The 11161-nt window shown below is 56.4% G+C and overlaps 1 pseudogene across 1 annotated transcript; it reads left to right on the top strand.

Moving 5' to 3' along the window:
- The first annotated feature begins 3244 nt into the window (after positions 1-3244).
- Positions 3245-10305, top strand: LOC149914112 (uncharacterized; annotated as a pseudogene). Its single transcript, XR_016460592.1, has 6 exons — positions 3245-3320; positions 3519-5025; positions 5180-5651; positions 7943-8484; positions 8961-9393; positions 10037-10305. The product of XR_016460592.1 is annotated as an uncharacterized LOC149914112 (transcript).
- Positions 10306-11161: the final 856 nt, after the last annotated feature.

Below are 11161 nucleotides of genomic sequence, written 5' to 3'. Positions count from 1 at the left end.
AGGTCACAGGCCACGTTAATCCAGCTGGTTTATCTGAAAGGGCTCAGAAGCCATGCATAGGATCCTTTCTGCTGGTGGTTCTTTCCAGGCAAGAAGAAAAAGCTTCCAATCCCCATGGATGTGGCTGTCTGCAAAGACAACAGCTGCCTACTCTTCAGCAGGGTGATGCCCACCCAGCAAAGCACTCAGCCAGCAGATGCCTTTCCTTACACTCAGAACTGTCCCACATTTGTGCAGTCCTTGGCATTGCATTTCCAATTCAAGTTCACATATACCTCAACCATTCCTGCTGTGTTAGTTTACTTGGATCCCCAGTTGGGGCTGCAGCTCAAGAGGTCAACACAACAGAAATAACACAACATGCAACTGGAAAACACATCTCAAAGCCGAGAAGAGCCAACTCTCTGACCTTGAGCACAACTGGGCACCAAGAGCCAGGCCTTGCAAACTTGGCTGATCTGAGCATGCGGGAGGGGGCTGGCAATCAGACCAGGAGTCTCCATTTCAATTGCAGTTCCATGTAGAGAAGAACACCAAACAGTAACAGGTGTGAATGAATTCATTCAAAAGCTGCACAATGAGTTTGTTCTTTATTAAAAAAAGCATGCATTCCAAGTCAAAAAGTAACCGCGGGAGTTGATATCAATGGAAGCTGTTCTTATTCCTACACCTCATCCTCTTACCACACCTTTCCTTGCCTCATCCCTTACCCCAGCTCCTGGAAAATGCCCACAGACTTAAAGTCAACTCTCAAATCCATAGGACTCCTTTCACCTTACTCCATTAATAAAAGATTGCAGACTTGTTTCATGCACTCAAACTGATCGAGCAGTGGTATCACCATCACTCGTAACACACGGAAGCATCCAAACCCTGAGGATTTTTTTCCCCTCCACCACCAGGTTCTTCTTAGCACACAAGACTTCTCTTGCTCCTATCAAACAGCAGCCAGCAGTACAAAGCAAGCAGCCACCGAGGACTCTAAAAACAAAGCCTGATCCACATAGCACATCTGAACCTCACAAGAGGCCGACTGTAGGCAGACCTGGAGGGGTGACAAAGGACAGCAAGAGGCTCAGTGACAGCATGGTGACAACGCAGGGCTTGCGGGGCTGGATGACAGTCGAGTCCCACCCTCTGTGTGGTGCTCAGTGTACAGGGAATAGTGTCATCCAAGAGATGGTGACACACAAGTGATGGTGACACCGGATGACGATAACAACAGTGACAGCCAGGGATGGGGACACTGCGTCATGGCTGTTCCACATCGAGGTCACCTTGTGTCATGGTGTCACCTGAAGACAGTGACACTCGATGACACCCAATGGCATCCAGTGAAGGTGACACCCAATGATAGTACCACCAACGATGATACCACCAACCCCATGTCACACCCCATGTGTCCCCCCACTGTCCCCAGCTTCCTCCCTGTAATCCTCCTCATCACCTCTTCAATGAGGATGTCACCGTGCTGCAGTTGTGCCACCAAGGCAGGGGGGACAGCTTGGGACAGTCATGGACAGCCAGGGTGACAGCGACACCAGGCTCCAGGAGCTGTAGGACGCTGATGGGGCTCTCGAGGAAGACGGGTTGGTATGGCCCCAGATTCCACGGTTACAGTGACAGTGAGAACTTCAGGGACAGGTGGTTGTCCCGGTGCTGACACTGCTGACAGTTGTCCTGGTGTCACCTGGTGGCCTGTGGGGAGTTGTTTCTGTGGAGCTTTGCACGGAGATTTGGCGAGAACCATCCATTTCTGAAAGGAAGTGGCGAAAAAAATACAACAAAATTGACATAGTATTTATTTTAATGGAAACAGATATTTTTGGGGACGATCCCATGGGGACAAAGCAGCATAAGAACGTGTCACTATGTGAGGTTGTCCTCAAAATCCCCATTCGAGAACTCTGGAGCACTCCAGGAAACCCTGGGCACCCTCTGGTCACCCCAACAAACCCTCTGGGACATCTCTAGACCCTTCTGGATGAGTCCAGGATCCACTAGACACCCCAAGACACTTCAGGAACATTTCCAGACCCTTCCAGAAGACTACAGGACCATCTGAACCCACCTGAGGATGCCCCCAAAGCGTGTTCCAAGAAGGGCAACACAGCTGGTGAGGGGTCTGGAGCACAGGCCTGATGAGGGGGGGCTGAAGGAGCTGGGAGTGTTCATTGTGGAGAAGAGGAGGCTCAGGACAGACCATATTGCTCTCTATAACTACCTGAAGGGAGGCTGTAGTGAGCTGGGCTTCGGCCTCTACTCTCATGTAACTGGTGACAGAACTAGAGGGAATGGCTTCAAGCTGCACCAGGGGAGATTTAGGCTGGACGTTAGGAAATACTACTTCTCTCAAAGAGTGGTCAGGCAGTGGAATGGGCTGCCCAGGGAGGTGGTGGAGTCACCAACCCTAGAGTTGTTCAAGGAACGTTCGGATTTCGTGTTGAGGGATATGGTTTAGTGAGAACTATTGGTGATAGGTGGATGGTTGGACTGGATGATCTTGTAGGACTTCTCTAACCTTGGTGTTTCTGTGATCTTCTGTGATCTTCCCAGTCCCCAGTCCTGCCCTGTGCTGGTGTTCTGCAACAAACAGCAATCCAACACACTGTGTCCCTGTAGAATCACAGAATCGCTCACGTTGGAAAAGACCTTCAAGAGCATCGAGTCCAACCACAACCTGAAGTACCCCAACTCTAACAACCCTCCCCTAAATCATGTCCCGGAGCACCACAACCAAATGATTTTTAAACACGTTTGGGGATGGTGACTCAACCACCTCCCTGGGCAGCCCATTCCAGTGCTTAAGAACCTTCCTGTAGAGAAGTTTGTCCTGATATCCAACCTAAACTTACCCCATGTCTGTGTGTTCTGTGGAACCCCACAGATGTGACAGTGGAGTCTGGTTCTGCACTGGCTTCTCAAAGAAAACCAGCGCACGGTATCAGGAGCGGAGGAGGAAGCAGATGATTCTGCCACTGATGCTGTCATTGCGCGCCCCTCCCCAGGACTCCCACAGCTTCCTCTTCCCAGCCCCGCTCAGCTCCTCACGGGCTGCAGACGCTGCTGAGGCTCTCGCACTCCACGGCCGTCATCTTCTTCTCGTGCTGCCAGACCGCTCTCTGCAGGGCTGTGCTGAGTTCCTGCCGCTGCAGCCAGAACCGCAGCTCCCGTGCTGACAGACGGAGGAGCTTCATGCCGGCACCCACAGCACTGGTCCCCGGGCTGCCGGTGGCACGGCAGGATGCTCCCTGTCTCCCATCGCCCCTCAGCTACGGCATCCGCCTATAATCTGCCTAAAGACCCTGCAGGGGGCTCCGGTCAGGCCGATCGACGGCTGATGCCAACGGCACGAGGTTCAACACCACCACACGCCGGGTCCCGCACTTTGGTCACAACGACCCCAGGCATCGCTGCGGGCTTGGGGCAGAGCGGCCGGAAGGCCGCGTGGAGGAAAAGGATCCGGAGCTGCGGGCCGACGCTCGGCTGAACGCGAGCCAGCAGCGCGCCTTGCGCAGGCGGCCGAGAAGCCGGCCGAGCAGCAGCAGCAGCTGATCGCCCCGCGCTCAGCCCCGCCCCGCACAGCGCCGGCCTCGGGCCGGCACCGCTTGCCCCGGGCGGGAGCGCGGCCGTCGGCGCCCAGCGAGGAGCCCGAGAAGGCGATCCGCGTGGGGCTGAACTAACCGAACTGCCGCGACCGCCGCCTGCAGCGGGACGCCAAGGTGCCCCGGAGCCGCCCGTATCCAGCGGGTTCCCCACGCCATCGCCGGGCCCCGCCGCCCGCCCGGACGCCCCGCTCCCCCCCCTGCGCCCGGGCAGCCGCCAGCCCGCGCTTGCCGCTCTCCAGCAAGGCCCGCACGGAGCGGGGCAGGGCGTGGCGGCGCGGGCGCGGGCTCGCTGCGGTCCCCCACGTCCCCGCCCTCCTCCTCCCGCAGCCGCAGCCGGGGCCCGGCCGCCCCGGAGCCCTGGAAGCGGAGCGGCGCCGCGGGCAGCTGAGCCGGGGCCGGGCGGGACGCGCGCGAGGATGACGCAATGACGGCGCGACGGCGCGACGGCGCGACGGAAAGGACCCCGAGCGGAGCGCCCGCCCCATCCGGCGGACCGACCAATGGGAGAGCGAAGGAGGCGGGGCCGAGCGCTGGCTCTCCGCCAATGGCGGCCGCGGGGCTCCGTGCGGGGAACGTGGCGGTGCCTCCGCGCCGCCTTCCCCCGACCGCCCGCTCCGCCGCCCCGGGTCCCCGCCGCCCCGGGTCCCCGCCGCCGCCTGCCCCGTGCCTCGGGGACGCCGAGCGGTCGGGGGAAGGCGGCGCGGGGGCACCGCCGCCGGCCCCATCCGTCCCCCGTCGGAACCGAGCCGTCCGCCGTCGTTGCGCCGCCGGGCTGCGAGAAGCGGCGGCTGACCGCGAGCGGCGGGACCCGCCGGCGTCCGGGAGCGGCTCCTGGCTGAGCCGGGCAGCCCCGAAAGAGAGGGAGAGATCGCGCGGATCGAGGCGCGTTCGAGCCCGGCACGGAGTCAGCGAGAGCCTTCGGCTGCTGCCCCGCAGCTGCAGTCCCCAGGTGCCGTTTTCCATCTGCCCGTCTGTCTGTCCCCGCGCGCAGCTCCCGGAGCTGCGTGAAGCCGACGTGGAGCCGCTTCGAGTTGGCCCCGAGGAGGGAAGCCGCGAGGGGGGATGATTGTCAGGGTGGGAGCTGGTTGGGAACGCGGTCATTCCTCTGTTTACTGCTCTGTGTGTTCAACGATTAAATGTTTAGCGTTCGTTTTTCAGCGCTTCTGTGTGCAGTCGTATCTGCAGCTCCAAAGACCCCCCCATCCCTGTGCCCACCGCTGGGTGAGGACAGGGCAGCTCAAATGGCCGTGTCGTAGGACTGCACCCACCAGCGCCTTTCCTTCCCCCGCATCCCCTCCCCTCCTCAGCACCGCGTGGGAAATGGCTGGGGTGGGATTCTGGCAGAGCTGGGGCGGCTCAGCCTGCAGAAGAGGAGGCTCGGGGGATCCCGGGCACGGCCATCAGTCCCCGCAGGGAGGTGTGGAGAGGACGGAGCCAGGCTGCGCCCGGCGGTGCCCAGCAGCAGTGCCGGAGGCTCACGCTGCAGCACAGCAGGTTTTCCTGCGTGCCAGCGCTGAGCCCCCAGCTCTGGTCAGCGCCGTTGGACATTTTTGCCAATGATCACGATGCAGGAGATGAGCGCATCCTCGCGAAATGCACCAGGCACCGAAAATGCACCCCATCCTAAGGCACGAGGTGCTGCTGGCACTCCTGAGGTTTGTAAGGGGCAGCGGGGGCTGTGGTCGGGGTGTCTCGAAGGGACTTTGAGGTGCTGTGGGTTCAGAATTGTATTTTTTCCTCGTTTCACACAGACGGTGGCAGTTCGGCTCAGTACCTCAAGGTGGCAGCAGGACCCCCAACAACAACGGAAACGTCGGCTCCCCAAAGCCCCGTGTATGGCTGTGAGAATGATGGAGGGCATAAGAAACGTAGAACATGCACGGGGCTTATGACGTACCGTGACACAGGGATGACATACTCATGTGTCCTTTCCATATCCTTTCAGCAGTTGGGTTAAAGCCTCCTGAGATCATACAAATGGTAAATCCCGCTTGACAAACGTGATGTCATTCTCTGACAAGGTGACCCGCTTAGTCGATGAAGGTGAGGCTGTTGATTTGGTCTACCTGGACTTCAGTAAATCCTTTGACACTGTCCCCCACAACATCCTCGTGGAGAAGCTGGGTGCCCATGGTTTGGATGGGCGTACGCTCTGCTGGGTGAAACACTGTCTGGATGGCCGGGCCCAAAGAGTTGTGGTCAATGGAGCTGAACTCAGCTGGCGGCCAGTCACGAGTGGTGTCCCCCATGGCTCAGTGCTGGGACCACTTGTATTTAACGTCTTTATCAATAATCTTGATGAGGGGATTGAGTTCATCCTCAGTAAGTTTGCAGATGACACCAAGCTGGGAGGGAGTGTTGATCTGCCGGAGGGGAGAAAGGCACTGCAGAGGGACCTGGACAGATTGGTCAGTGGGCTGAGGCAAACTATGAGTTTCAATAGGGCTAAGTGTCGGGTCCTGGGGGCTGGTCTCTTCTCACCAGTGACAGGACGAGGGGAATGGCCTCAAGTTGTGCCAGGTTGGGTACCAGGAAAAACGTCTATACAGAGAGGGGGTGGTTAAGCACTGCAACTTAGAGAGAGGGAAGTGGTGCGGGACCACAGCAAGGGCCTTGCACAAGTCCAGGGAGATGACATCAATTGCCCTCCTGTTGTCCATCAGTGCCGACACTGCATCACAGAAGGCACCAGGTGGATCAGGCACAATCTGCCCTTGGTGCAGCCATGCTGGCTCTCCTGGATCACTTCTTCATCTCTCAGCTGCCTTAACACATCATCTGGGAAGATCTGCTCCATGATCTCAAATACCTACGAGGTCGCTATGACTTGTGCACTGCGCAGGTGTAGCGTGGAAACTTCTTGCTCTGAAGAGAAGCCAGTGTAAATGTATTCTGGGAGAATTAAGCAGAATGTGGCACAGCCAGCAGAGTTAAGAAATAGCTCTTTTGTTCACTATTGCACGAGCAATCTGGAAAGCCTCAGCTGGCGGCAGCAGTGGTTGTCCGGGTGTAGGATGTGGTCCCCTCACCCTGCGCCAGGGGGACGGCTGCCATCTGCTGGAGGATGGGAGCAGGGATGGTCACAGTGCCCAGCGGGGCTTGGGGCGACTCGATCTCTTCTGCGTGGCCAGGGGGATGTAGGCTGGGCTGGGGGGCCACGGGGGCTGCGCTGGGGACAGCGGAGCTGGGGTGCTCTCTGGTCTGAGGGGGAGGATGTGCTGGGGCTCCACAGCACCTAGGCTGGATGTCTTAACACATGTGGAGGCCGCTGGGGCCGAGCCCACCTGTTCTCTGCTTTGTCTGGGGCCGGCTCGCTGTCCAGATGCCATGAACCCTTGCGGGCAGCACACTGGGCTTTGGCAGATTCCATGAGGTGCCTGCAGAGAGAGGAACTGCTGAGGGCACGGGAGAGCCTCCCACTCTCCTTCCTCCCAGCACCACACAGAGTGGTGCTGGAATAAAGAGCGTGGTGGGATGGAGGTGGTGGAGCAGCTCACTGGTGTTTCTGCCTCTGCTGCTGGATACAAATGCAGTACAGAATCCTTACAAGGAGCACAGCAACAAACAAAGCAAACAAAGCAGAGTGCCTTTGGAGGAGAACATGGAGACATCTTCCACAGGGACGCTGTGCGCTTCTGCATGTTCTTCATGAGCTGCGTGTTCTTCAGCACCCGCAACCTGAAGGAACAATGGTGGTCACTGCTGCGCCTCGTGCCTGACTGGCAATCTCATCAGAGCTCTGACACTGCCATGAAATGTTGTGTTTCATTTCCGTGGCCTCCTGGAACAACGCTTCCCTGGGATGCAGGGACTGTGGGAGGAAGATTGCTGCTGCTTCTCGCCGTCTGCTGAGTGTGGTTCAGGCGGCTTTGTTCCCAAAGGACAAAGTTCCTAAGTCCTTGGGAAGCCGGTGGGAGGGGAGCAACCTCTAACCGCCAGCCACAGAGCTCTGTGCATGGCCTTTACCTTGAAGTGGAGCACCAGCCACTTGAACGTCCTCTGTGTCCTCATGGGAGAAGAGCAGCATGCAGCTGCTGTCCTCTTGACACACTCAGGCTCATCCACAGGCTCTCAGTTGATCTCTTTAGAAAGAAGGAAGCAGAGTGGGACTGTAAATATCTGCTCTCATCAGGAAGATGTTATCTTCAGGGGGCACTACTTCTCAGAAGACATCAGTGTTTTCCACATGTGTAGAATGTTGGTTTCCAAGCCCTCTGGTAAACAGACAGAAATATACCCACCAGGAGCTGCATTCTCCATCGTGACTGTCTGTAGAATGTGAGAAAACCTCTGAAAATATCTTTGTCTTACCAACTTCCCTCTCTGTCCCACAGGACCTGAGCAGGATGAGCCAGCTACTGAACATAGCACTCTGTTTGGTGAAGTCCACCCAGACAGACTACCCACCCCTGGGATACCAGCGGGAGTCCGGCACGGGAAGCAGCTCTGCTCTGGATGCACTTCTGCAAGCAAAGAACCATGAGAGCTTTCCATCATACACCACAGTCTGTGTCACTGCGTGACGGCACAGTGCCATCTGAGGAACAGATGGTACCAGGGATGGTGCAGGGACAGGGCACGCACGTGCAGCTCTGTGCTCTCACTCCTGCAGGTGTGGCTGGCTGACATTAGGGCTGTGAGGTGAAAGCTCGCAAAGGAAGTAAAAAGCCATGACATACCCATGCCATCTGCTAGAGCTTCCGTCCGGGGAGCCGGCTGGGATTCTGCATCCCATTCATCTCCACTCGCATCTGTAAACAAACAGGACAGAGCAGCTCGTGTCAGACACATCCATATCCATCTCCAGATGGGAACAACGAGGGATCGCTCCACGGCACCCTCCTCTCCCTTCCACACAGCAGCGTCTCACCCATAGGTGCTGGTCCTGCAGTGGCACTGTGCTGATACACAGCAATCTGTGTGTGGAACTGTCTGGGGACGGGGAGGGGAAGAGAACTGAAAGGAGACGGAGAGGGGAGGAAAAGAGAACGGTAGGGGGAGCCTGAAAGGTTCTGTCCTGGCAGTGATTTACCTCTGCGTTCCACCTCAGGAACAAAAGCTGTGTCTGACCAGAACACTGGCTTAAAAGAACCGGTGTAGTCATCTAGAATCACAAACAGATAAGAGAAGCTCCCGTTAAATGCTGTGATCTCTTTTTCCATCAGAGACCAGAGTTGGGTCAGGTAATGAGGTGGGAGAAAGATCGAGGTTGTCAGTTCCACAGCTACAGAGTGGGCAGGAAGATGCAGGGGCAGGTTGCAAAATACTCACCAGGCCATGTGCAGCACCATCATGGACTGCACGGACCAACATTTGGCCACTCAGGCCTTACTTATTTACTTACCATTGCAGATCAGTGGTGGGCACAAAGGAAGGTGACAGTAAAGCACAAGAGGAAACCATGCAGCCAGAAGTTTGCTCTCATGAAGTTGAGAGTCCTGCTCCACTTTTTGCCAGGCCTGCATTCTTCAAGATCACAAACTCCACCAAGGCATGTCAGCACAGCCCAGGCTGCCTCCAGTCTTAGCCTCTCTAACGCTCTCCTCTGCATTGGTGAGCACCAGGTCTGGTAAGGCTTCACCTCGGGTTGGTCCATCTATTTCCTGGACCAGGAGGTTATCCTTGACAGACTCCAGGAATCTCCTGGATTGTCTGCCACCCGCTGTGCCGCTCTCCCAGCAGGTATCTGGGTGGCTGAAATCCCCCATCAGGACAAGAGCCTGTAAGCACAACACCTCCTGCAGCTGAAGCAAGAAAGTCTCGTCAACAGCCTCCTCCTGATCAGGTGGGCTGTAGCAGACCCCAACCACTCGGTGCCCTTTACCAGACCGATCCTTGATTTGACCCACAAGCTCTCGACCTGATCGTGGCTGTTCCTCAGACACAGCTCTTGGCATTCAGTCTGCTTCCTAGCACAGAGGGCAATTCCCCTCACCATAGCTAACACTGCGTGGGATGTTTTGACACTGGATCTGATGTCAGCCAGCCTCTTGGGCTGGGGTTTGTGGCTTCGGGACTGGGGTTGTGGCTGGTCTGAGCCTTTCCAGCTGTGGCTTTAGGCCTCGGGGATGATGCCAGCCTCTCTGCCTTTCAAGCTGTGGCTTTAAGCCCTAGGCTGGTGCTGGCCTCTCGGGCTGTGGCTTTAGGCCCTGGGCTGGTGTAAGCCTCTCAGGCTGTGACTTTAGGCCCTAGAGCTTGAGCCAGCCTACAGCGACGTGCATTTTAAAATGGCTCATGGAAGTAAATGAAAGCAAGAGAATACGGGGCTGTGCTGGGTATTTCTAGAATTGGAATAGAGACAGGAGAGCGTGCTCAGCCTTGTGTGGTTGGTTGTACCCATCAGTACCAACCACAGCTGAAATCGTCTTTACATCTTTGTTAGGCACTCTTCTGTCTGCCACTTTAAGTCTCTGTTTTTTGGAATGCAGGGATCGTCGTTGCCAGCTGAACAGCACCACCTGCGACGACCCATCAGACTGAAGATCTGCACCTGACACCGGCACGTGGCTGGATCTGCGAGTGCTTTGCTGTCTGTCCCTCTTTCCCCATTTTCTGCCTTTTCTCTTTGCCATCTCTTATTTGACTCTTTGTTTACCTCTACCGCTTATTCATTGCAATTAGCCCATTGGCCAGTGTTACCTCCAATTGGTTGTTGCTGGCTGTTAAGAAAGCTCTCAATAAATGGATGTGTATTATTCCTCTGAGTTTGGATGACTCCATTGCAGTAGTGACCCTTTGCTGACCAGGGGAGGCGCGACTCAGGAGGTGGACAGAGATTCACCCCCTCAAGACACACTGAGTGGGACGAGACGTAGCTAGGAGGAGAAATGGGATGAGCAGTGTCCCTCTGCGCACAGATGTCTGCTGCTGCGTCTGCACAGATCTCTTGTGCTCAGTGGAGTTTGTCCATGAAGGCTGCAGCAAAGAAAAAGTGTCTCTGCTAGGGAGTCCTGGAGAGGCATAGAGATGCAAAACAGGAGAAATGAAAACTAAAAGCAGAAGCCCAAGGCCAAATGCTGCCAAGCAGCATAACCCCAAGAACAAAAGGCTGCACCCCTTTAGCAAAAGCCTGAACCCAAGGCCCGAAGATTTAACTCCTTTAACAGAAAATTGCACCCCAACACCAAATGGTGCACCCCTTTCACAAAATCCTAACCGCAGGACTGGTGGCTTTAGACCCCTGCCAACAATTTATGGGGAGAGCAGCTTCAGGGAAGGGAAGACTGCAGTGCACAAGGGATGTGAAGTGCCAAGGGTGAAAAAAAAGCTCTTAGGTTCTCTGCTCTCTGACCTGGAAGTCTCGGATGGGGAGCGGAATAACCCCCCCACAATTCAGCAGGAAACAGAGTCCTACTGTTCCACCTGGACTGCCACAAGTCTGTGGGGCCAGATGAGATTCATCCAAGAGTGCTCGGAGAGCTGGTGGAGGTGAAAAGCCAAGCTGCTTTCCATCATCTGTCAGCCTTCCTGGTCAACTGGAGATGCACTTTGGCCACAACAACCCCAGGCACCGCCATGGGTGTGGGGCAGAGCAGCTGGAAGTCAATGTAGAG

This window comes from Phasianus colchicus, chromosome 31 (genome assembly GCF_987193195.1).
Source record: "Phasianus colchicus chromosome 31, bPhaCol1.hap1.1, whole genome shotgun sequence".
NCBI classification, from domain to species: domain Eukaryota; kingdom Metazoa; phylum Chordata; class Aves; order Galliformes; family Phasianidae; genus Phasianus; species Phasianus colchicus.
This window is presented reverse-complemented; position numbering and strand designations above follow the sequence as displayed.